The sequence below is a fragment of the Myripristis murdjan genome, chromosome 21, assembly GCF_902150065.1.
Source record: "Myripristis murdjan chromosome 21, fMyrMur1.1, whole genome shotgun sequence".
Taxonomy (NCBI): Eukaryota; Metazoa; Chordata; class Actinopteri; order Holocentriformes; family Holocentridae; genus Myripristis; species Myripristis murdjan.
In genome coordinates this window covers 13881772-13894220 of record NC_044000.1, presented here as the reverse complement: position 1 = coordinate 13894220, position 12449 = coordinate 13881772, and positions in this window count along the sequence as shown.

Below are 12449 nucleotides of genomic sequence, written 5' to 3'. Positions count from 1 at the left end.
CTCTCTCTCTCTCTCTCTCTCTCTCTCTCTCTCTCTCTCTCTCTCTCTCTCTCTCTGTGTGTGTGTGTGTGTGTGTGTGTGCAAGCACTTGAGTCTGTTAAGTGCATGCATGTGTGTGTGTGTGTGTGTGTGTGCACTGGACCATGTGTGAATGTCCAAAAGCCTACAAAAGATAGCACTAAGTCCACTAAAGGATTACATAGTCCTAAGACTTCACCCTCCCTTCCAAGCTCCCCATCCTTTCAACTCGATCATGCTCTCTCTTCTTTCCACAAAATCTCCCTCTGTCTCTTTCTTCCAATTTTTGGTCATTCTCTCACACTCTTCTGCCGCTCTCTCGAGGGCCCGCCAGCACCATGCCATCTCAAGATTGTTGTGGGCTCTGGCTGCGGAAATTCCTGTCACATTTAATGACATGGAGCACCAAATCACTCAAACCAGAATGCCTCAGAGCTTGCCCCACCTAAACGTCAGTCATGCATAAAATCATAAGTATATAAATATAATCATAAGAAACATATTTATGCCCGTCTTTGTCTTTCTGTCTCTCTCACACACTACTATGGATCAGCCACCTCAAGTATTGATAATGCTCTCTCTACAGTCTCAATTGGTTTGCCCATTGGGGACTGCAGATATTTGCAAAAATAAATATCTAATAAGATTTTCTTTGCTCCCATGAATATAAGATTTACAACCATTTCTTTCATTGTCTCCCTCAAAGTTGAGGGAATTTAGGCCAAGTCCATTGAATTTGCTGGCTCCCATTCAAGAAAACATTTGTTCCTTGTGCCTGGAGCCGAGGAATTTTGTTGTTTTGCCGAAATGTGCCTCAGCACCAAAAATACTGAGAACCGATGGTTTGTATGGTCTGAAGCACCATTTCTGCACTTCCAGTATTCTCTATTTTTGCTTTCCTTTTTTTATCCTCTTTTTTCTCACACTACATCTCTCTTCCATCCTCATGCAAAGTGGCAAGCATTTAAAGTATGACTCTGTGTGTGTGTGTGTGTGTGTGTGTGTGTGTGAGTGTGTTAGTATGACTGACCACTTAGCACCACAATGTTAAAACACACCTCTCTCCATTCCAGCTGGTCAAAGATTACAGAGCACACACTTCACTAAAACACACACATGCATGCACACACACACACGCACACACACTTTCTCTCTCTCACGCACGCGCGCGCGCGCACGCGCGCGCACACACACACACACACACACACGCGCACGCGCGCGCACCGCTCACTTCACACACTGCCTTAGAATGCAGTGTGTTGAGTAGTCTTAGTGGGATATCTTGCAGGATAATAGTAGAAAGGGGAAATAAGGTAGAGTAGATTAGTGATCATCAAAGGTCCCGGGACAGGAGGCTGGGTGCTTAAGCAGAGCCATTGATGAAATTTGTTTCGCTGGGATGTACTACAAGGGTGATAATACAGCTCGTTCTCTTCTTCAGATGTGCACTTTGTAATATTTCTATAGAGAGATGTCTGACAGAAAAAAAACCCTCCAAAGTGTAGAATAACTTTAGCTGTAGAAAGGCCATGGGACGGGATTATAGAGCTGCCATGGCTACAGCTGCTGCTCTGCTCTTTACCACTACAAGCCATTATTCACCATCACTGCACACATTCCTTCCTTTGCTTTTTCAATGCTTTAATGAACAAGCCTGTGTTATTTATATGCAATATTTCCGCTAAAAGTGTGACAAATAAATGCTTTGAGGCAAACCATGGCTTACAACGCTATTGCAACACCATTAAAGGACTGTAACCGCCTCTTTATTTGTGGAGTTTCATCCTGGCAGCGGGCTTTGGGATTTGTTATTTACATGTGCATTTGATTGTTGTCTTTGTGGTAGAGGTGTTTTGGGAGAGGGTCAGAGGGACTGCCACTGCCTCACTTTTTTTTTTTTTTTTTTTTTTTTGTATTGCCGTTTTATGAATGTGCCTGTTGTCTTGTTGCTGTGCTGTTAGTATATTTAGGCGTGTTAACGAAGCAGCCTTCCTGTGTTGTTGGCCTGTTGATGAGCTGAGTTATAGGTTAACAGCTTTTACTGTGGTTTTACCACGGTATTTAGTTGGGTGTATTTAGTTGTGTGTGTATGTGTGTGTGTGGGTGTGTGGGTGTCTGGAGCCAGAGAAGGGCTCCCCTAGGCGACAGACTCCTCATTAACCTTCTCTCCATCTTTCCATTCCTGCTTCCTCTTTCTCTCCCAACTGCACATCTCTCAGCCCGCCCCTCCTTGAAGTCCAACATTTACATGAAAGAACATGGTGTATTGTATTTTAATCATTCATTAAAACCGATTCTCGCCCATATTAATTTCTTCCCATTTGCCGATCTCCATTCTTACTGAAGGACGCCTCTGCCATCTAAACTGCTGCTAATGCTTTTATCTTGCTTATATCATCACAATAAAGGACGCCTTTAAAGGTACGCGCATCATTCAGAGGCAATATAGATAAGCAGTAACTTTGTACGCTCTTAAGAAAATCTGCTTTTCACTATACTGTTGTAGATAGATAGATGGATAGATAGATAGATAGATAGATAGATAGATAGATAGATAGATAGATAGATAGGCTACACATGCACACCCCTGGCAAAGCATATGTTTCTGTGCAAAAATGACATTCCTGAGCTTCTCTAAGCCAGGATTTACATACATTACACAGCCAAAGAAAAATGCCTAATAAAATTGACTGATACATGACCAAAGTCTGATCTCTTCTTTGCATGGGGAAACTGTCAGATCTGAGTCACATAGGGTTAAGCTCAAGATATGTGTGTCTGTATGAATCCAGCCTCAGATTCCCCTTTGTGACTGCATGTCATATTTACAGTGAAAAGCCAAATGCCACATAGCTCCCTCTGCAAAAAATACCAAATGTATCAGGTGATTTTTATTTTGTATCCAGACTTATCAATTCCTTTTTTTTCCAACTCAAATGACTTCACATGGCCACATTTGTTTCAAAAAGTCTGAAACTGATAAATCTGATGCAGGGTGATGCTGTGATTGCGCCCTATTCACAGATCAGGTTTTTGATGTGAAAATGGTGTTGACTCAGTCCTTTTTCAGTCATTCCAGATTAATGGTTGCAGTGTTGGTTAAGTTTTGTTTTAAGGTTAAATCAGTCAAGTGAAACAGTTTGGTTCCTATTGAGGTTAAGGATAAGGATAAGGTCAGGTAGCTGAAATAATGTGGTTAAGGTAAATTAAACAGTTTAGTTAAGGTTAGGGTTAAATTAAAGGATATGGTTAAGGTTAGGTAATTAAAACAGTTTGGTTTAGGTTAGGGTAACATCAGCATTTGATTTGGGATCAGAGCAAAAGAAACTAACCTCTTGATTCACTTCTATTGGACTCAGTCACTTCAGTGAAATTAGTTCACATAAAATATGTTGAATAGAGCTCAGTCTGACTGAATGCAGGATAACAAAGCATGCTCGGCTCTGTTGTTTCTCAGTGAAAGAAAAGCAGCACGACTTTCTAAATTGTGGTAACAAGTGCAAAGGGGCCTGAACAAATTTCTGATGTGCTTTCACTCCATCACTTTCTCGGTATAAAACGTCCCCTCAAGCAGAATGGAGTTTAGTGTCAGCAATATTGTCACTGTTGAAGGAAGAAAAGACTCTCCACTGTGTGTGCTCTCCATCTTTTATAGCTCTCTTTCTCTTTCTCCTTCTGTCCCTCACGCTCCATTTCTTTCTCTCTTTCTTCCTCTGCCTCTCGCTCTCCCTTTCTCTCTCTCTCTCAATCTCTCTCTTCCTGTTGCTGTCAGAAGGGAATGACGACCATCTGCAGCCCCCCTGCCCCCTGACATCTGGAGACGGGCTGAGACACAACCACACACACACACACACGCACACAAACACACACACACTTACACTTATGCGACAAGGGCTGCTGTTACTGTAGCAAAGGCTGTGAAGCAGAGAAGAGTTAAAAAAAGGAATGATGTGTAAGGCAGGATAGAAAGAAGGAAAAAAGAGGGAGCAGAAAAGGGGACAGGGATATAGGCAAGGTCTAATGGCAGTAACACATCATGCTACTGTTGGACTGTCACCATTAAGAATATATATTATTCTCCTCAGGACAGAGAATAATGGAGAGTTATTATCGGGGGGTACAGGGAGCTGGCAGATGCTTTAATGTAGATCTTAATGAGGACTGTATGGTTCTCTGCTTAGGACTTCACTTCCAGGCCAAGCTGCACACTCACATGTCCACAGTAACCCATAAATCTGTCAATGTGGACGCTGTATCTGTATTCATTTACTGAATAAAGAAATCTGTATAATTTTCCGTATGTCAAAATGGAGTAATTACTTGTTGTGCTCTGTTTGTCTTATTCTCATCTGTGCCACATTTGCTCTTGATGCAACAATCATTTTTCCCCACAGTGATCATTAAAGTTCTCATCCGATCTTATAATTTTTATGCTAAAAAATTCTCCATTTCAGTTTAACTGCGGGTCAAAACTTTGGTTCATCATCAACCTCAAAGGTGAAAATAATGAGTTCCAGCAATGCAGCTAAGCAACAACCCTCTTTACTTTCTTCTTGTATTAAAACACTTTTTGATCAGCGGTGATGTAATCGCTCAGATCCCCACCTTTAAGGCCACATATTCGCATGCTTGTCATTGAATCCTTCCAGGACACTCCCATATTTCCGCCTCATGGAGCTGCTCTGTTGGCGAACTCTGCTATTTAATTGTGTGGTCTGAACACTATTTAAAGCTGAAGTGCAGAACATAAATTTCTATGTGCGGACAGTTAGTATATCCTATTGTCATGTATTCAAGTAAATCATCTTGTCCCATACATTTAGGATACTCCTATGGATTTACTGCATATGTCTGAGACAGCAGTTATTGCAGAGCTTAATAGTGTCCTCACATACAGGTTCTCCGAGTCTTCTCAGCCTTTTTTGGAGAGCATGTAGTCGATCATGTTAAAACTAGTTCAGCATACTGTCCCGGTGCCTCTGCTATTGATTGCATACCTCATTATAGTTTCTACCCCGACCCAGATGTTTATCTAGGTAGAATAACTTCATTTATGTAGCACTTTTCCAAAAAAAAAAAAAAAAAAAGGCTGCAAAGTGCTTCACAGTCATAGAGAGATGAAGGAAAAGCTCGGGTGTAATGAGAAGCTGCAGGTTCAAGAGTGAGACTTTAAACAAAAAAAGAGAAATGGACAAGGTGTGATGTGTGAGGAATAAAATCTACAACTTTTCAACCCAGGACTTAATAGGAGAATTTATTCTCTTGCTCTGGGGCCCAGACTCACTGGCTTCCTTATCATGCAGGGAATCACCTGAAGTAGGCCTGCAATCCCCTTTGGGTCCTGACCTTCAATTCTAGAAAGACTGGAATAATGCCTTGTGAGCCACTCTATTATACTAAATAATGTGGTGTACATTGGAGGTAAAGAACATTAGGTCATTTTAAGAAAGACCTATAATTATCAAGTATATTTAGCTACAGTGCCATATCCTTAAAAAGAAGAATGGTCATACAGGACACATGTATCACAGGTTTCAGTCATGTTAGCAAAGACTGTAACTTGCTCACATGGTGAGTCTCTTTCCTGCCTTGAAACCAGCCCAAGTCCACTGCCTGCCAGAATGATATGTGGCCAACCTATCATTTCAACTAATTAGGAATACAAGCTCTTTAAGTATATGAAGGATAGTATTTCCACCACAAGCGCATTTAATCAGCTTCTTCATCTCAGTCACACTTGGGGCTAATTCGAAAGGCAAGCTGTTGGAGCTGAAGAGAGATCGTATTTCTTCCAAAACAGAGAAGCATGTTGACTTCCTCAGAAACGCACTAGCAGCACTTCAGATGCACAAATTGTTTACAACAGCCCAACCGGTGCTGGAAGCATCAAGTGAAACCGCCTTGATGTTTTTGTAAGATATTTGAAAGTGATGGGACCAATTTCTAGGCAAAAAGGTATCATGCATCTTTCAAAAGGGAGTTCATATAGAGAGGTAGCCTACAGGAAGGCAAGGCGTGGATGGGACAAAGCTCATTAGGTACATCCAAAAAAGATTTATAGCACGTCACTGTCACATATTGGTCACACAGCGAAAAAACTCTCTCTGAGTCTTAAAAGTTTTCTTCTTACAAACAGTAAAAAAATGTATTTGTATTATTATGTTGGAACAATCAGTCCACTAGTATCAAGAAAATGACACTTGATTCGAGAAGATTCTGGAAACAAGTTGATTAGGAATTGGAAACAAGTGCGATTAGCTCATCTCACTGGCAGATTTTTTCACTTGACTTTCGCACTGAATATGAATTTAAATGACTTATTAAGGTGGAGATTTTGCAGTGTGATTGTTCAGCCTCATTGGACAAATATAAACATTTTGAAGTGTCAAGTGGCTGTTCTCTAAATATGAGGCAGAAAGTGGAACAAGCCATGGAGCAGAAAATATTTTGTTCCTGCTTGCGGCATCCCATTTGCGTGTTTACAAGTGCAGGATAATTATAGTGTATTGACTGTAATGATGGCCATGTACTACTTAATAAAAATAGTTACCCCTCCACTCGTCGGTAGACAGGGGGTGAGCTATGCCAGCCTGACCCCTTAGAAATTAGCTTATTCCAGCACTGTCACCACTTTCTATAGCAGGGGTGGCCATTACATAAGCAGGTCCAGATTCCTGTGTGAAGGTTCATTACAAAAGTCAGAGTGTTCCACTGAGATAATTACAGTGTCTGTCTGTCTGACCTGCAGGGCTGCCAGTGTGTCTGTTCTGGTGTCTGTGCGCACGTCTGCATGCGTTCATGTGAATGTGTGTCAGTGTGTTTGCGTGCACATTCAGGAGCGCTCCAGGCCTGTGGGAGAGAACAAACAGCAAAACAGAGGGAGAGGGACAGATATAAAGACAGAGTGTTTGTGTGAGTGGATGGCAAATCAAACAGGCCTCGAGGTCTGTGTCTGTGAGAGCGCCAGTGCCCTCAAAACTCTCTTCTTTAGTTGTTTGTTTGTGAGTTAATGTGAACTGGTGGCGATGTTTTCATAAAACCCTCTTTGACACCAGCAAATAAGCCAACTGCTCATTTACTTAGGCCCTAACTGGAGTCTCTTTCACTCACCAGAGGAAATGCTTTCTCAGCCTGTTGGACTAATTAGAACAACCAAATATGGTGTGCCTTTAAAAAGCTAAACATTATTCATTTTGTGCATATGCATGCCCATTTTTAATGTTTGCAGAAGCATGGATTAATCCTATTTTGTAGGTTCTGTGTCCTGTTTTGTTCGTTTCGAGCTGTTTGTGTCTGTCACACAGTACAATGACACAGCACTGAGACACCATGTCCATATATAACCTGGGTGAGCCTATCCAAATCCTTTTTCTGGGATGGGTGACCAGCTGCCATTTTTAGCAATCTTAGATGAACCAGCTAAATTACCATGGCAAGCTGTGGAATGCCACTCTTGTCCAATTTAAGATTTGTGTTTGCCCCTTAGCTGCAGAAATTGTTTTTTGTTTCAGGGAAGAATCTAGTGGTTGGATGTGTTTTTGATGTTTCCTTTCTCTCTCTGTCTTTTTTCCCCATCCTTGTAAGAAAAGTTTTGACATACCTTGAAGGCTCTAACACATACTGTTTCTTAAACTTTTTTAGACCTAGACTCAAATTTGATATTTTTAGGATTTTTCCCAAATAGAAAACATTATGCATGCCGATCATTTGCCACTGCTGTGACAATCCATTTTGGGTCCCATGCCCAAGCTTAAAGTTAGAGTTAATCTCACACTTATTTTCCAGGGCATGCATGCCGCATAGCTGTTTATTCTTACAGATACAAGACTAGGATGTATAGATTGGGTAATGGAGTGGCTAGTGAGTCTGTCCTTCAGCCAGATAACTTGGGTTTATACTCCGTGTCAGCTAGCATCCACCCTGCTGAGGTGTCCTTGAGCAAGTCATTGAACCCCTGCCAGCTTCAGGGGCAATATTGTGCGGCTGACCCTGCACTCTGACCTCGCCGGAATGAGAGGAGAAGTCCCCTGCTACGACCAAAAAAGCCCCTCATTACAAAAAGACAAGACAACAATGTGTATGTGCACTTCCCTGTTTCTTTTAACCAGCTTTAGCTCCAACTTGTCCATGTCAGTAGAAACTACAATCAGAGTGAAATTACCATGTTAGGCTTTTTCCTCTGATACTTTCCCTGAGCACCTTGAAATTAAGTCTTTGCCAACTTTTAAATTGAATTAGTTAGGGAACCCTGTAGTGTGAATTCACTGTAAGGCTATGAATACCACAGGAAATGAAGCCTAACTGCAGCAGAGCCGACAACCCACTAAAAAGGTTTGTGTGTTTTAGCTAGTTAGCACTCAAGCTTACTCACACCGTTATGTGAATGGACTTTATGGACCTGAACGCTAAACTGTGCAAATTGGTGTAATTGACTGTCTAAACAGCTACAGCTGAGATGAAGTCACTACCAAGGATGAGATCGTTAAAGAAGAGATACTTGAGGCTGCAGGAGGCCATTTGTTTGTTTACAGCAGGGGTTCCTAAACTTTATCAAGGCAAATTGAGGACATTTGCAGTCTCACCCTGGGATCCAGTTCCAGTAAAAACACTGCTGTTTCTGCACTTGTCCTATCCCCTCACGGCAAGCAGAGAAAGAGGCCTGTGAGGAATTTTGAATTCCTAGCCAAATAAGACATGCACAGGGAATAATATGAGACTTTAAACAGCTTTAAAGTAGCATTATGAATTTGAGTATTTTCATACCAAAACAATGTCAGGTTTCCCACAAAATCCTGTCGCTGTCAGTGTGAAAAACATTTCTCAGACAGAACTTAGACCATCAGAGGATACTAAAACCCTCCTCTGAACCCCATAATAATGAAATTCTTTCACATGAGACAGAAGTGCATGAAGGTAGGTCGACTCCCAACATACTTGCTGGGAAAACTGTAATAGATTACTGCCTTTGAGTGAAGAATCTATTACAAAATGTTAATTGAACAATTAAATTAATTAATAACATGTGAAAAGTAAATTGCACTGCAGGTTTTTCCAAAGCAATTTTTTTTTTTGGATAACATGAACAGCTCATATATGACATTTATTCAAATGCCAATACTGGTCCAGTATATGGTCAAACTGATGTATCCTATGACTAATCTAATTTACTGAATTCTATATATATATATATATATATGTATATATATATAAAAAAAAGACTATAAAATATTGGTAGCCTTGCAGAAACCACATGTATTCCACCTAGTAAGAACGAGAGAGAAAGAGAGAGAAAGAGAGAGATACAGGGACAAACAAGACAGGGAGAAAAACAAGAAAAAACAGAGTGATAGGAGAAAAGGCAGAGAGAAAGGAAACATTCCAGCTGAGACTTTGTTATTGACAGCTTCTGTGCTACAGTTCGTGTGTGTGTGCTTCATGCTGATTTAAAGCCCCCTTTACGGAGTGCATAACTAAAGGACCGCAGGCCACCAGACGTCATGCCTCCAGTATCACCACCCTGCACCCCACCACCCCCACCCATTTACACACACACACACACACACACACGCACACCACCACCACCACCACACACACACACACACACGCACACACCCTGAACTCGCTCCTTGACTTCCTCAACCCTCGCCGACCTTCTCAGTCTCTGCTCTTCATCACATTCTCTCCCTCCTCTCGTCTTACCAGGCCTCAAATTGCTAGTTGTCTCATTCTCTCTGTCCTACAAAGGTCCTTTTGACCTTAACTATATCCACATCCATATCTCTTTCCTAAGTCCCTCTTTCCTCTTTTCTTCCCTCTGTATTGCATCGCTTCCTCCCTTTTCATTTCTCTCTGCCCCCTGACACCCCATGCTCCATATCTCTTCTCTTCCAGTGACCCTTCTGTTCTCTCTGCCCTCAAGCCAGAGCCTGTGTCATGACCGCTGACATAAACATGTTTAAAAGTATAATATATAACTTTTGAAGGACATACTTTGCTTATCCACAGCACTTAATAGTATTGGGGATGACGTGCTTCAGTACAGGTGGTCCCAGTGGGAATCGAACTCCTAACCCTGATGCTGGTCTTAATACTCCATGCTTCCTACACCATACTCTACATAGGACATCTTAACCCTGCATTAACCCTGCCCTCAAGCCTTGCACGTCCCTCCCTAGTCCTCTCCTCTCACCCTCTCTCTCTCTAAGACAGTTGTTCTCAGACTGTTTTAGGCCTCAATATGAAAAGATCCTTGGATTTAAATTGTCTAAGCTGTGATTGTACATAAGAAGTACATTCATACCAGTAATATTGAAAGATGTTGTGAGAATGCTAGATTTTTATATTGTTCTAATTTCAACTGAATTGAATTACAGTTAAACTAAACCTCCTGGAACCTCCTCAAGGACCCCTGGGGGTCCCTTGGCCCCACTGTGAGAACCACGGCTCTGAACAGTGGTAATCGTCACAGAGGCCCATGTGTTCCACCTGCATCAGTGCTTGAATGGTTGCTGAATGTTTTTTCACAGCAGAGTGGAACAGAACTATTCTACAGTAACACAAAACTTGAAAATGACTGATTTCCAAATGTGTTGTTGTGTCTATTTAAAAAAAAAAAAAAAAAAAAAAAAGGTGATAAAATACGAGTCTTATGAATAATTCTTCCTGGGAATGGAGTCATAATGTAGCATCAACTCACTGTTGCCTGCAGTAAAAAATGGGACTTTGATGACTACATCTGTAGGTAATAGCTCACTGCCCTGCAGTCTTAATTTGCCCCTTTTAACCTTCTCTTCTTTGTTTTTCTTGAAGCCCTCAGCCCTTCCCCTCCATTAAGCCTTCTGACTCCTCTGGCCCAATGGCCAGAGGCCACAGAGGGCTCCAGGTTATGGCTGATACTCTGCTCTCTACATGTGAGATGCTCATTACTACTCACGCTAAGCTGTTTATCATTCATGTGTACAAAAGTGGGGCTTGTGTAATGGTTTCATCTGTATTTCTCACCCATTTTCTTTCAGAGATTCCTCCCTCTGTGGTGCCCTCAGGCCAAGTTATGACCGCTGGAGTGCCCTCATACACAGCTCCATCTGGAGACACAGCCTCACAATATGAGCCAAGCCAAGCATTCTTCTTTTATGCTCATAATACATTATGTAAGATTTTCCAATAATCAATCAATTTGTTTTACCCTAATACTGTACTGCTGTCCTGGACAAATCTGAATTGCTGGTATATGCATAGTGATAATTTGCATACTCCTAGAGTTATATTTTAATGAGCTCATGTTATATTAATTCTCATACTCCTAATGTGATATTTAATTGATTACAGAGCAACACTCTGGAATTCAGAGTCTTGCTCAGTGACACTTTCTGGAAGATCATTAGTCCTCTGGCTGAAAAACAGTCTGTAAACTGGTAAGCCACCCTGCCAGCCCAGTAGGTTCTCTCTTAGTAGTGGGTGATTTCAGTCCATCAGTCTTTGGGTTATGGATGCCAGCATGCTCGCTGCTATTCGTCACCCCAGGTCATAACACATTGCATAAGGCCATTTCACACACACAACTCACTTTATTTGAGACCAGACTGCAAAAACAAGATTAGTTTATCTTTGAGTCTTTAGTCTTGTTGAGAATTTAGTCTTCCTAGACCAATGGAATGAAATCATTTCAAAATTCATTGTTTTTGACAATATTTACCGAGGCAAATAACATAGTATTAAAATTTGTCACATTAATGATATCTAGATAATAGATAACTCTACTAAATGACCTGTAAAGATCTTCTTTCCCTGTGACCACTCAACTGGAGGAAGTGTCAGTCTTTTCTTGAACTTCAGCCATTTTTCCAGTTACTGAACAAATGTATAATTGTTTAATACACACATCCCATGAATTCAGCCCACGGAGAGAAAAAAATCACACCACCAGTTGAAAGAACCAGCCTTTCTCTCCTCCATCCAACTAATAATGAACATGTAGGCAGCAAAGCAGCCTGGTAGGTGGAAAAGGTCACAGGTTTGATTCCTGCAACACACAATGTGTGTTTCCCTGTCGCTGACCAAAACACTGAACTCCTGCAGGCTAACTCTATGCTCTGACTCAATCTTGCCTTCTTGCAAAATCCAAAAACTTGTACTTCACATGAGGAAATCTGACCTGGTCAATTTTGCTGATGACACCTACATATCTACAGTGCATTTCATTTTAGGTATTTAGCAAATTATATCATCCAGACCAATTTACAGTCAGTGCACAGGTACGTAATGTAACTAAGGGTTGGATGGTGACAAGAAAAGTATTTAGTGTGACAGTAGATGAGACACTAACACACAACAAGCATGCCTAAAGGTGTGACAATAGTCACAGCAAAATACAACTACATGTGGCAAAATTTGCAGAATTACAGATCTGCAGAAACATGTAAATGTAAATG